A 13384-nucleotide genomic window follows, 5' to 3' on the forward strand; every position below is an offset into this window, starting at 1 on the left:
ATCCAATATTAATCTACTAAGATTTCCAGAAGGCAGGAGCATAAAAAGCAGAAGTCATCATTCAATAAATAATACAAGAATTCTGCCGCTACTCTCCCCAAATCCTCAGAACCGAAAAAAAAAGGAATTTTATCAAACTTTTAAGGTAAGAACATGGCCATGCTATTTAAAATGTTCCACAATGCAAAATAGAAAGGGAAATATAAAAATAAAATTTTTAATGAAAAAAACCCACACTATACCTAATAATGATTTTTGTTTTTAAAAAAGGAAAACATTGATTTGCAATAGGCACAAGTATCATGAGTCAGTTGGGCTGAAGTGTGTGTGTAGGAATAAAACATTGAAAGGCTCTGAGGTGAAGGAAGCATGTATTATTGTGTACTTAAAAAAAATGACAGTGTTAATGTAGCAAAGACAGGAAGGTTGGATAACTGATGTGAGAAAAGGCTGGAGAAATAGACAGAGAGTAGAAAATGTAAAATATTCTGGGCTTGTTGAGAAAGTTGTCATTAACTACAATAGGATGGCATGAGAATGTTTTAAAGAGTGGAAAGGACTGATCAGATGTGTTTAATTATGAAGTATGTTCAATTATAATAATTTCACCAATTTTGCAATCTTGAAGAATCCTCTTGGTGTCTAATCATGAGTCACAGAGAAGATGCATGCTTGCTCATGATAATGAATCTGATAATGGACAATGAGAGTTAAGTTACATATAAACAGAACAGGTGATAACCTATATTATATAATTTCATAGACAAATAGAAACTACTTACCTAAAGTATTACATTACTTCATATATTTACTGATACCTATAATGTATTCAACACGGCACACATATGAAAATATCATCTTATTCTTCCAATCTCCCCACCCCAATACCCCAATATGGCTTTAGAAGAGGCAATACTTTTTTCAATTTATACTAAAGAGAAAAAGACTATAAAAAGCCTTTAGATTGTTTTATCAAGGTCGACCAGGGATTGAACTCATGCCCCCTACAGTGGACGCTGCCAGGGGTCCCTCTGGGTTAACCACTGGGCTGCCAGGGAAGTCCCTCAAGGTCCTTTTTTTGAGTCAGTTTTTCAAACCTTTCTTTTAAAGGTCTGGTTCTTGCTTACATTTCCAGGTTTATCTTTTGCCTTTTTATCTTTATACATCATGGTCTCTTGCTACAGCAAATTTTTTGCTTTCATAGGAATTTGCATGTCAATTACTCTTTATATATTGTGAGCTGTTTGGGGTCAGAGATGATAACTTTTTATGCTATGGTTATTTATGAGATATATGTCCAACTTATTTCTTTGTCAGATACTATGCTGCAGACCAGGGACAAAAACATATTATATGGTTTTGTCTTGGTTCTAGTAGTACTGTTCTATAGCAAGTGCTAAATATATATTTCTTGACTGTGTTATTAAGCACCAAATAAATACTTTTTGAATGAATTTTAATCTCAATTTGCTTTTTATCATTTAAAGCTTAAATAGATAGAGCTGTATTCACAGAGAAAACTTTAATTGATAGCTCTTTCTTATCAGGAAATATCTCTATATTAGGCAGAATTCTGTCCCCATGACATTTGTCCCTAGTGTTACATCAAAGAATACATTACATTACATGGCAAAAAAGACACTGGAGCTGTAATTAAGCTTACTAATCAGTTGAGTTTAAGATAGAAAGATTATTTGGGATTATCCAGGTGGGCACAATGCAATCACATGAGCCCTTAAAAGCAGAAAAGCAAGTCGGAGAGATGTGGATAAAGGGTAAATCAGAGAGATTTGAAACATGAGAAAGACTCTGCCTCCTACTGTTGGCTTGAAGATGGAGGGAATCACATGGTAAACATGAGAAGGAAATAAATTCTGCCAATAATTACTAATCTTGAAAAAAGACCCCAAGCCCTAGCTTGAATTGCAGCCCTGCTGACACTTTGCTCTTGGCCTTGTAACACACTGAACTGAGATTTCACCTATGTCATGCCAGACTTTTGACCTACCAAAACTGTGAGATGATAAATGAGTGTAGTTACAAGCTGCTATGTTTGCAATTGGTTAGGTAGCAATAGAAATCTAATTTACTATCTAAATCGATGTTCATTGCTATTGTGTTTTTAGTTCCCATGACAACACTTCAATGTTAAGAGATTTAATCAAATAGAAAAACCACACATGTAATTAAATTTAATTGTTTGTTTAATTTAATGAATTATGAATATGACACCATTTTTACTTTCAGTGAAAGCATAGTCAATGTATGGGCAGTATACAGATTTGCATCTGTTTCCAAAGACATTTTGTGTTATATTAGAAAAAGCACTGGAAGAGCAACCAAAATAGCTGATATCAAGTGCAATACTGGCCACTTGAGCCTACGAAAATCTCATTTTCTCTGTAAGTAATATTTCTCATATTTAAAGTGGGGGTCATGTCAGCTCTCTCCCCTCTCATGGGGCTGTGAAATTCTAATGAAATAAGATGTATAAATACACTTTGTAAAACATAAAACATAATGCAAATGTGACTTATGATTATTATTAGACTGCTAAGGGAAATATTCATGTTTATGTTTTCTTAGTTAATGAAGATTAGTTTCCATAATTGCATAGTAATTAGGCTTATAATCAATGTAGCCTTCTCAAAAAAGTAAATGGATCAATGAATGGATAGATGGATAGATAGTCAAAGGTATATGCACTTAGATTTTTTTAGAAAAAATATTGTGCTGTAAGGAAGCTTTAAAATGTGTTTAGAAAACCCCTCTTTCTGTATAAATTATTTTAGAGGGTTAATATCATTGGAAATGTCTCATCTCACTAAATGTCACCATATAATTTATATACATTTTTAAAGCAAAGTTGCTCAAGCAGCAAATTCAAAGGACAAGAATCTTTATATTATATATGTGGCATTATTAATTTTGCAGCATCTCCAGGAGATGCTAAAAATAGTATGTCATTAAATCATAGATGTATATAGAGTTTTCTAAGGTCTAGCTACTCACAAGTCTAAGCTCACAAAGAAAATATAAAGGCATTAAAAATTCATTAATATAAATAATATAGTGAGCAAAACAGATATTGCCTTAGGCAGGACATTTATTGGTCAATAACTCTTTATTAGTTGTGTATATTATCATCTCTTTATTTTAGCCCTTCACTTCTAATCCTTTGATCTGGTAATTCCTTTTTATACCCTGGACCCTTGTGTTATTTTCTGGCAAGGAAACTGACCTAGAAAAGATTCAACATAATTAATCTATACTTAAAAGTTTTCACTATATATTTATTAATACTGAATTTTTAAATTAAAGATTTTTTTCTTTTTCAATGATTTTCAAACTCTGACTATAATGTGCTTTTCTTTATAATTTTGCTGACTGGATTTATTGAACTTCTTTTATCCTTAGGTTCATAGTTTTCATCAAACTAGGATATTCCTTGGCCATAATTTCTTAAAATATTTTTTCTTCCACCTTCAGGCCTTATTCCCTTTGTGCTTCATTCTATTACTGTCTTCAAGCGCACTGATCTTTTCTTCTGTGACATCTAATCTGCTGTTAACATGAACCAGTGTACTATTTATTTCAAATATTGTTTTGTACCTCTAAAAGATTTATGGACTTATTTTTTAGAAGCTTTGGTCTTTTTTGCTATCTTCTAATTCCCTCCTCATTGTATTCATAGTTTTGTTTATATTCTGAGCATTTGGGACATATATATTAGGTATTGTAATACATTGTCCACTAATTCCTTCATCTCTGTCATTTCTGCATCTCTTCCTTTTGACTCATTTTTCTGCTGATTAGCAACCATATTTTCTTCCTGCCTATTTGCATACCTAGTATTGTTGTATTAGATCTTAGAAATTATGATTTTTACATTGTGGGGTGATGGATTTTGTTTTATTTCTTTAACAAGTTTTGGATTTTTCTCTGGCATGTAGGTAAGCTACTTTTTTGATCCTTTTGGGACAGCCATTAAACCTTGTGAGGGTGAGTTCAGAGAAGTCTTGACAGCAGATTTGGCCCAACTTCTAAAGTGATACCCATGTGTGAACTATTTCTTATGCCCCATAAAGTAAAATGCATTTCTGCTTTTGTATTTTTGAGCTCTAGGATTTGTTTAGATTGGTATTACCCCAGCCACCTCATGGAATATCACCCTATTCATGTTCAGACAAGTAATAAGGTAAATATGCAAGAAAACCTCCTCTCTGTAGTCCTCTGAAGCTCTCTCTCTGTGCTGTCAACTCCTCTCCCATATTCTTTCAGACACATTGAGCCTCCTCTATCTCCTTCCACCCCAACTTCTGGCCCTTCAGCTGGTTGAGATTACTTGGCTTTGTTTGGTTTCTCTTTCCCTGCACCACAGCCTGGAAACTGACTTCAGAAAGTAATCCATGTCAAGCATAAGGCTGGCTTATTTGTTTTCTTTCTCTGAAGGATCACAGTCCTGTTCTGGCTGTTTTCTAATGTCTGAAACCTGTAGATATATATATGTTTTTATAGTTGTTTAAAGCAGCAGAGCCATTCTTAGAGCAGTGCTTTATGGGCAGAAGTGGAAATACACTTGAAGTCATTAAAAATTTTTTTCTATTTCTTTCACTGAAAAGCCCCAGAAATAATGATACATCATGAACACAAGGATACTCAGCATCTAGATCCTTGTTTTAAAATACTATTAATCACTGAGATGAAACAAAACCCCTTACGGCTGACTTCCAGTTTCCCACTGACTGATTACAGATATGGGACAGGGAAACTAAGAGATGAGGCTGCAAATTCTTGTTACACTCGCAAGTAAAAAATGCTAAAAAAAATGATGACAGTATGTCAAAATTTTAAAGGTGTCTGAACAGCTCATATATCAAACATTTCAAGAGTGCCAGTGAAAAACAGATGGGCTAATGTTTTAGGAGTAAAGGTCTTTCTCAAAATATAGAGTGACATTGACATTGTAGGAAAAAATGAATAAATATAGATTCACTCTAACAAAGCCTAAAATAAAAGCCTTCACAAGATAAAGAGATCCACTAATAATTTAACTGCCAGGTAGAAAAAAATTTAACATTCTTCTGATGAGGATAACAAAATTAAGATTTTCTGCAATATATCATCTATAATGTTTTATATATAGTTAAAATTTTAGACAAGTGAAGAGGCAGGAAAATTGAATCCATAATAAAAGGAGAAAGCAAGTGAAGAGAAAAACATACTCAGATGGCACATTTGTTGGAATTAGCAGACAAAAACTTCAAATTTACTATTAGAAATATGTTAAATAATTTACAGTAAAAGATGAATAGAGTGGCAAAGATATAAGGAATTTTAGGACAGATTGAAATCTCTTTAAAAAGTACCAAAAAGAAATCTGAGAACTAAAAAGATACAATATTTGAAATAAAATTATTAGATGGGAATAATAATAATACAGAGAAAAGAATCATAGTACTTGAAGACCAGTAAATAGAAACTATTCAATCTAATCTGAAGCACAGATAGAAAATATATATATATATATGAAAAAATAAACAGAGCCACAAAGACAAGGAGATGACAAAAACAGTCTAAAATACATGTAATTGTTGTCCCAGGAGGAGGAGCAAAAATGGGAAAGAAAAAATATTAACAGTGACTAAAAATTTTAGTAGATTTTAAAAACATCAATCTACAGAGCCAAGAAGAAAGGAAATTCCAAGCTGGACAAATACAGTAAAAACCACACCAGGTCTCAATATGGTCAAACTGCTAAAAATGAGATATAAAGAGAACATCTTGAAAGCAACCAGTTAAAAAAAGAGAGAGAAAAAAAGAAAAAAGGGAGAGAGAGAGAGAGAGAGAGAGCAAGCAATGCATGAAGTAGAGAACAATAAACAGGACAGCTAATTTCTCAGAAGAAGTAATGGAGGGCAAAAGGCAAAGAAATGACATCTTTAAAGTGCTTAAGAAAACAAATTGCTCTCCCATCATGAAACTTGCTCAAGCCTCTTAGATAGCTTCATCCACCAGGGGGCAGACAGCAGAAGCAAGAAGAATTACAATCCTGCGGCCTGTGGAACAAAAACCACATTCACAGAAAGACACACAAGATGAAAAGGCAAAGGGCTATGTACCAGATGAAGGGCCAAGATAAAACCCCAGAATAACAACTAAATGAAGTGGAGATAGGCAACTTTCCAGAAAAAGAATTCAGAAAAATGATAGTGAAGACTATCCAGGACCTCAAAAAAAGAATGGAGGCAAAGATTGAGAAGATGCAAGAAATGTTTAACAAAGACCTAGAAGAATTAAAGAACAAACAAACAGAGATGAACAACACAATAACTGAAATGAAAAATACACTAGAAGGAATCAATAGCAGAATAACTGAGGCAGAAGAATGGATAAGTGACCTGGAAGACAAAATGGTGGAATTTACTTCTGTGGAACAGAATAAAGAAAAAAGAATGAAACGAAATGAAGACAGCCTAAGAGACCTCTGGGACAACATTTAACGCAACAACATTCACATTATACAGGTCCTAGAAGGCAAAGAGAGAGAGAAGGACCTGAGAAAATATTAGGAGAGATTACAGTCGAAAACTTCCCTAACATGGGAAAGGAAATAGCCACCTAAGTCCAGGAAGCACAGAGAGTCTCATACAGGATAATCCCAAGGAGAAACATGCTGAGACACACAGTAATCAAATTGGCAAAAATTAAAGACAAAGAAAAATTATTGAAAACAGTGAGGGAAAAATGACAAATAACATACAAGGGAACTCCCATAAGGTTAACAGCTAATTTCTCAGCAGAAACTCTACAAGCCAGAAGGGAGAGGCAAGATGTAATTAAAGTGATAAAAGGGAAAAACCTACAACCAAGACTACTCTACCCAGCAAGGATCTCATTCAGATTTGATGGAGAAATCAAAAGCTTTACAGACAAGCAAAATCTAAGAGAATTCAGAACACCAAACCAGTTCTACAACAAATGCTAAAGGAACTTCTCTAAGTGGGAAACAAAAGAGAAGAAAAAGACCTACAAAAACAAACCCAAAACAATTAAGAAAATGATAATAGGAACATACATAACAATAATTACCTTAAAGGTGAATGGATTAAATGCTCCAACCAAAAGACACAGGCTCGCTGAATGGATACAAAAACAAGATCCATATATAGGCTGTCTACTAGAGACACACTTCAGTCCTAGGGACACATACAGACTGAAAGTGAGGGGATGGAAAAAGATATTCCATGCAAATGGAAATCAAAAGAGAGTTGGAGTAGCAATACTCATATCAGATAAAATAGACTTGAAAATAAAAAGTGTTACAAGAGACAAGGAAGGACACTACATAATGATTAAGGGATCAATCCAAGAAGAAGATATAACAATTAAAAATATATATGCACCCAACATAGAAGCACCTCAATACATAAGGCAACTGCTAACAGCTCTAAAAGAGGAACTCGACAGTAACACAATAATAGTGGGGGATTTTAACACCTCACTTACACCAATGGACAGATCATCCAAATGAAAATAAATAAGGAAACAGAAGCTTTAAAAGACACAAAAGATCAGATAGATTTAACTGATATTTATAGGACATTCCATCCCAAAACAGTAGAATACACTTTCTTCGCAAGTGCACATGGAACATTCTGCAGGATAGATCACATCTTGGGTCACAAATCAAGCCTTAGTAAATTTAAGAAAATTGAAAATATAAAGCATCTTTACTAACCACAATGCTATGAGATTAGAAATCAATTACACGCCAAAAAATGTAAAAAAAAAAAAAAAAATCGAAAAGGGCTTCCCTGGTGGCGCAGTGGTTGAGAGTCCGCCTGCCGATCCAGGGGACATGGGTTCGTGTCCTGGTCTGGGAAGATCCCACATGCCAAGGAGCGGATAGGCCCATGAGCCATGACCGCTGAGCCTGCGCACCCAGAGCCTGTGCTCCAAAACGGGAGAAGCCACAACAGTGAGAGGCCCGCATACCGAAAAAAAAAAAAAAAAAAGTAAAAAACACAAACACATGGAGGCTAAAAAATACATTACTAAATAACCAAGACATCCCTGAAGAAATCAAAGAGGAAATCAAAAAAATATCTAGAGACAAATGACAATGAAAACACAATGATCCAAAACCTATGGGATGCAGCAAAAGCAGTTCTAAGAGGGAAGTTTAGAGCTATACAAGCCTACCTCAAGAAACAAGAAAAATCTCAAGTAAACAATCTAACCTTACACCTAAATGAACTATAGAAAGAAGAAAAAACAAAACCCAAAGATAGCAGAAGGAAAGAAATCATAAACATCAGAGCAGGAATAAAGGAAATAGAAACAAAAAAAACAATAGCAAAGATCAATAAAACTAAAAGCTGGTTCTTAGAGAAGATAAACAAAATTGATATACCATTAGACAAACTCATCAAGAAAATGAGGGAGAGGACTCAAATCCATAAAATTAGAAATGAAAAAGAAGAAGTTACAACAGAGACTGCAGAAATACAAAGCATCCTAAGAGACTACTACAAGAAAGTCTATGCCAAAAAAATGGACAACCTGGAAGAAATGGACAAATTCTTAGAAAGGTAAACCTTCCAAGACTGAACCAGGAAGAAATAGAAAATATGAACAGACCAATAACAAATAATGAAATTGAAACTGTGATTAAAGGTCTTCCAACAAACAAAAGTCCAGGACCAGATGGCTTCACAGGTGAATTCTAACAAACATTTAAAGAAGAGCTAACACCAATCCTTCTCAAACTCTACTAATAAATTGCAGAGGAAAGAACACTCCCAAATGCATTCTATGAGGCCACCATCACCCTGATACCAAAACCAGACAAAGATACTACAAAAAAAGAAAATTACAGACCAATGTCACTGATGAATATAGATGCAAAAATCCTCAGCAAAATACTAGCAAACAGAATCCAACAACACATTTAAAGAATCAAACACCATGATAAAGTGGGATTTATCCCAGGGATGTAGGGTTTTCTTCAATATACCCAAATCAATCAATGTGATACACCATATTAACAAACTGATGGATAAAAACTATATGATCAACTCAATAAATGCAGAAAAAGCTTTTGACAATATTCAACATCCATTTATGATAAAAACTCTCCAGAAAGTTGACATAGAGGGAAACTACCCAAACATAATAAAGGCCATATATGACAAACTTATAGCAAACGTCATTCTCAATAGTGAAAAACTGAAAACATTTCCTCTAAGATCAGGAACAAGACAAGGATGCCCACTCTCACCACTATTATTCAACATAGTTTTGGAAGTCCTAGCTGTGGCAATCAGAGAAGAAACAGAAAGAAAAGGAATACAAATTGGAAAGGAAGAAGTAAATCTGTCACTGTTTGCAGATGACATGATACTATACATAGAGAATCCTAAAGATGCCACCAGAAAAATACTAGAGCTAATCAATAAATTTGGTAAAGTTGCAGGATACAAAATTAATGCACAGAAATCTCTTGCATTCCTATACACTAATGATGAAAAATCTGAAAGAGAAATGAAGGAAACACTCCCACTTACCATTGCAATGAAAAGAATAAAATACCTAGGAAAATATCTACCTAGGGAGACAAAAGACCTGTATGCAGAAAATTATAAGACACTGATGAAAGAAATTAAAGATGATATCAACAGATGGAGAGATATACCATGTTCTTGGATTGGAAGAGTCAATATTGTAAAAATGACTATACTACCCAAAGCAATCTACAGATTTAATGCAATCCCTATCAAATTACCAATGGCATTTTTACAGAAGTAGAACAAAAAATCTTAAAATTTGTATGGAGACACAAAAGACCCTGAATAGCCAAAGTAGTCTTGAGGGAAAAAATGGAGCTGGAGGAATCAGACTTCCTGACTTCAGACTATACTACAAAGCTACAGTAATCAAGACAATATGGTACTGGCACAAAAACAGAAACATAGATCAATGGAACAAGATAGAAAGCCCAGAGATAAACCCACATGCCTATGGTCAACTAATCTATGACAAAGGGGGCAAGAATATACAATGGAGAAAAGACAGCCTCTTCAATAAGTGGTGCTGGGAAAACTGGACAGATACATATAAAAGAGTGAAATTAGAACACTCCCTAACACCATACACAAATATAAATTCAAAATGGATTAGAGACCTCAATGTAAGACTAGACACTATAAAACTCTTAGAGGAAAACATAGGAAGAACACTCTTTGACATAAGTCACAGCAAGATCTTTTTTGATCCACATCCTAGAGTAATGGAAATTAAAACAAAAATTAAGAAATGAAACTTAAAAGCTTTGGCACAGCAAAGGAAACCATAAACAAGACAAGAAGACAACCCTCAGAATGGGAGAAAATATTTGCAAACGAATCAGCAGACCAAGGATTAATCTCCAAAATATATAAACAGCTCATGTAGCTCAATAATAAAAAAACAAACAACCTAATCCAAAAATAGGCAGAAGACCTAAATAGACATTTCTCCAAAGAAGACATACAGATGGCCATGAAGCACATGAAAAGCTGCTCAACATCACTAATTATTAGAGAAATGCAAATCAAAAGTACAATGAGGTATCACCTCACACAAGTTAGAATGGGCATCATCAGAAAGTCTACAAACAACAAATGCTGGAGAGGGTGTGGAGAAAAGAGAACCCTTTTGCACTGTTGGTGGGAATGTAAATTGATACAGCCATTATGGAGAACAGTATGGAAGTTCCTTAAAAAACTATAAATGAAATTACCATATGATCCAGCAATCCCACTACTGGACATATACCCAGAGAAAACTATAATTCAAAAAGACACATGCACCCCAATGTTCATTCCAGTACTATTTACTATTGTAAATAGCCATTTACAATGGAAGCAACCTAAATGCCTATTGATAGACAAATGGATAGAGAAGATGTGGTACATATATACAATGGATTATTACTCAGCCATAAAAAGGAATGAAATTGGGTCATTTGTTGAGACGTGGTTGGATCTTGAGACTGTCATACAGAGTGAAGTAAGTCAGAAAGAGAAAAACAAATATTGTATATTAACGCATATATGTGGAACCTAGAAAAATGGTACAGATGAACTGGTTTGCAGGGCAGAAATTGAGACACAGATGTAGAGAACAAACGTATGGACACCAAGGGGGGAAAGCGGCAGGCGGGTGGTGGGGTGGTGTGATGAATTGGGCAATTGGGATTCACTTGTATACACTGATGTGTATAAAGTTGATGACTTTAAGAAACTGTGTATAAAAAAATAATTTAAAAAAGGGAAAAAATTTTAAAAATAATTAAAAAAAGAAAACAAAGTACATTTACCCTTATTTTTAGAAAATGCAAATTAAACTAATATTAGTGGATAGAGGGTCATCATGTCTGCAACTGACTCTCAAATGGTTCCGAAAAAAGGAAACAGGTACATATAGCATATAAAGCATATATGGCAAAATGTTAACCTTTGGGGAATCTGGGTGAAGGATATATAAAAATTCTTTGTACTATCTTTGAAAGCTTTCTGTACACAGTACAAAGTTAGAAATAAGGAAAAAAAACTGTACATTTACCTAGAATTTTATATACAGTGAAGGTATTCTTCAAAAAGGAAGCCAAAATAAACTTTCAGAAAAACAAAACCAAAGAGAATCTAGGACTAACAGAGCAGAGTTGCAAGGGTCACCACAGGAAGTGAATCCAGCTGAAGAAAATGAGACTGGAAATAATTCTTGCCTTATATGAAGTGGTATGATATTAATTCAAGGTAGGCGAAAAGTTAAGGAAGCATACTGTAATCCCTAAAATAACCACTATAAAACTAATTGAACCAGTGAATAATAAAATTCTATGTAGGAGATCAAATAGAATACTAAAAACAGTCAATTATTTTCATTATTTTAACAGAAAGTAAGGGAGGGGATGGAAACTAGGGACTTGAGGGCTCCTGGCCCAGTGTTCTGCCTCCTTGGTGTGGACTGGACCCTGCTGCCCCCTCAGCAGAAAATTACTAAGGAAATAAATGGCATTCTACAAAAATTGAGGCAGAAGATCAAAATCTGAGTCGTAGGCAGGTTGAATTTCAATAAAGTGCAGGTGAAGCTGGGAAATGATATGGTTAAAAAAATATGATTATGTGTTTCCAGGAAATGGCTTCGTAGCATACAAAGTTGGGCAACTCTTATATAAACAGAATATTCAAGGTCACCTTGGTAAGGCCCTAATCCAAGATTTAATCAATGACTGTCTAAGCTACATTGTAGAAACCAAACTCCTGAAGAAGAAGGGGTGCTTTCATTGAAATTCTAAATGGGATGTGAATTCATCCTCTATTGAAAGAAGCTGCAGCCCCAAAGAACACATGGAGTTCTATATGCATTATAAAGAAATAAAATATAAGACAAAAATGTGTAGCAGATCTGTGGAAAGCATTTGCAAATAAAGGCCTCACCTTTTCTGTAGGAGGCCAAATCAGCTTTGAGGTCTTTTGGGATGGATAGAGAAAGAGGTATTGCCTGGGACATGTGGAAAATCATGGTTATAAGGCCATTTCTTTCTTTGGAGACAAAACTGTGGCAGGTGGGAACGACCATGAGATCTTCACAGACCTGGGAACTGCAGGCCACACGAGTCTGTGCCTGAGGACACAGGAAAGATCTGTGAAGAGCTCTTGTACTAATGGTCATTTTCCCTGTGGGAAGAAGAGGGAGCTAATGAGCCTGACAGGGTCATTCGGTGGCCAAACCCAAGGTCTCCCCTTCATATGCCCACATGACCCAGCCCAGGCCAGGCTCTCCACAGGGTTCAGTCAACTCATAGGGTCCTGACCGTGATATCCTCATGCAGCAGAGAAACCTCCCTCTATCCCCAAACACGTGAGGCCTTCCACCTCCAATGCCAGAAGAGAGAAGAAAAGACTTGTCAAGAATGGAGCAAAGAATAACCCCACCAATAGACTTTATCCCCCAACTCCATATTTGCAATCACAGTATGCCTGGGCTTTGGGGAAACTTCCTATCATTCTAGAAAGAACAAATGTGCCGGGACCCTCCCTCTTCATGGGTCCTGTGGTAAATGTAACAGATATTTATGTTTGGACCCCCTGCATCAATAACAGAAAGGGGGATTTGTGATGAGAAAGAAAGGACAGGACAATTACAATGATTCAACCCTGGGACAAAAGTCTAAAAAACACTTTCTGAAATGAAGCTCCCTCCTGAGTGTCAGTTTGATGGGGCTTTGAAACTGAGAAGAACGTGATCACTGTGGTGGTATTCAGTTAAGTGACTCTGTACAATCTTTCTTTTCCAATCCTGCTTCCTATTTGTGAGGTGCAGACCTCAGTACGGG

At 35.2% G+C, this 13384-nt stretch overlaps 1 pseudogene across 1 annotated transcript; it reads left to right on the top strand.

Moving 5' to 3' along the window:
• The first annotated feature begins 11956 nt into the window (after positions 1-11956).
• Positions 11957-12713, top strand: LOC307186336 (phosphomannomutase 2-like; annotated as a pseudogene). The gene has a single exon. The product of its transcript is annotated as a phosphomannomutase 2-like (transcript).
• The last annotated feature ends 671 nt before the right edge of the window (positions 12714-13384 follow it).

The sequence above is a fragment of the Stenella coeruleoalba genome (genome assembly GCF_951394435.1).
Source record: "Stenella coeruleoalba genome assembly, chromosome: 5".
In the NCBI taxonomy this organism is placed as follows: domain Eukaryota; kingdom Metazoa; phylum Chordata; class Mammalia; order Artiodactyla; family Delphinidae; genus Stenella; species Stenella coeruleoalba.